Source organism: Orycteropus afer, unplaced genomic scaffold (genome assembly GCF_000298275.1).
Source record: "Orycteropus afer afer isolate SDZICR_OR568_19922 unplaced genomic scaffold, OryAfe1.0 scaffold00684, whole genome shotgun sequence".
Classification (NCBI taxonomy): Eukaryota; Metazoa; Chordata; class Mammalia; order Tubulidentata; family Orycteropodidae; genus Orycteropus; species Orycteropus afer.
Genome location: NW_006922271.1, coordinates 170,818 through 172,508, shown reverse-complemented (window position 1 = coordinate 172,508; position 1,691 = coordinate 170,818). Strand labels below are relative to the sequence as shown.

The window sequence follows — 1,691 nt, the reverse complement described above, 5'->3', positions numbered from 1 at the left end:
CCACTCCTCGGAAGGAAGATGGGGCAATCTACTTCTGTAGTGATACTGCCTCGGAAACCCAAGGAGGGGTCGCTATGAGTCGGGGCCGACTCGACGGCAAACAAACAACAACAACAATGTATCTTCGACATCTATCAGACATAGAATTAACAACTAATTATTGCATTCTGGATGTAGAGAAATCAAGTATTTGTTAAACATTGAACTTCAAAGTTTCAAACTTTGAAAGTTTTTAAGTTTAAACTTTAAAGTTTTGCTTTGAAGCCTCTTTTTCAGGGCTCTTTTATTAGAAGTCTAGCAACATTAAGGTTTGCACCACCAGGGCTCCCCCAAAAAAAACAAAACAAAGAAAACCAAACTCACTGCCGTCGGGTCGATTTCGACTCCTAATGACCCCTCCTTGGGTTTCCGAGGCAGTATCTCTACAGAAGTAAATTACCTAGTCTGCCTTCCTCGGAATGGCTGGGGAATTTGAACTTCTAACCTTTAAGGTTGGTGGACAAATGCCTTAGGCATTACGCCACTGGGTGTCCTCGCAGGGCCTTTTTAAATAGCTTATAGCTTTAAAGTGAAAGTGCTTTGTTCCTCTTTATAGCAGAATATTATGAGGGTTGTCTTCCCTCCTGTCCTCAAGTTTCACAAAGCCTCGTATGCTCCTTTGGTGATGCAAGGATGAGAATTTTTCAAAGCCAATTCCTGATGAATAGCCCAATTCATTTGAAAATAAACTCTGCTTTCGCCATGTGTACAACAGTGAAAGCTCTTTAAATAGTGATAAAGATTACGTATTATATTGCTAAGTGATGAAAGTAAGTCGCAGCACGATGTGTAAATAGGTGACCTCTTATGAAAAGAAGGGGGAAATAAGATTAATATAAATATTTGCTTGTATTAAGGAACTCTGAAAGGATACATAAGCTACTAAGTACACAGTTTACCCTCCAAATGATTTTTGGATAGATGAGTTATAAGGAGAGGAGGAGTTTATGAAATACGTGAATGTATTTTTTCAAAATTAAATTTCATTTAAAACATTTTAAAAATGATGTTCTATAAATTGAATCAGTCTTCAGCATGTTCAAAACCAAGCTTGGTTTTCCTGCTAATGGGTTAAGGAAATTGTTCTGACGTTCATTTTAAAAATGTTTCGTTTTTCAATGGTCTGTTGAAAACCCATTGTGGAAGTGAGGATGTTTTTATAATTTTTTTCAGTTCGAAATAATCCAAATAGTTCCGTTTTCTGAACTAAATCAATTTCCCAGTGGAAAGAAATGCTGTTCTTTTGCTCTGTTGAAGAGAATCCCCACAAGGACCTAAGACTTCAGGAAACTGCCGTTAGGAATGTCCGATCAAATGAATATCTCAGTTCAGACACTCTAAATTTCAGTGAGAAGTGGACCTGAAAAAGAAAGGGCACATAAATTGAAACGGAATAAAGGAGAAAAATCTCTGTTTGGCCCGTACGGGGATCGAACCCGCGACCTTGGCGTTATTAGCACCACGCTCTAACCAACTGAGCTAACCGGCCACGAGATGAATACCGTATTTTCTCTTCAGAGAACATGAACAATAGCTAAGTGATAACTGGCTCTTCAAATTTCTCTAAAAAAAAAAAAAAAAAAAAAACCAAGACAGCTAATACAACTAAAACTAAATTAATTTTTTTCTTGGGGAAAAAAAATCTCTACATT

At 37.4% G+C, this 1,691-nt stretch overlaps 1 protein-coding gene and 1 non-coding gene across 2 annotated transcripts in view; both read right to left on the bottom strand.

Moving 5' to 3' along the window:
• Positions 1 to 1,691, bottom strand: part of LOC103210983 — a 652,718-nt gene that overhangs the window by 561,805 nt on the left and 89,222 nt on the right. The window lies entirely within an intron of this gene.
• On the bottom strand, positions 1,455 to 1,528 carry TRNAI-AAU. The gene has a single exon. It is a non-coding gene; the product is annotated as a tRNA-Ile (tRNA).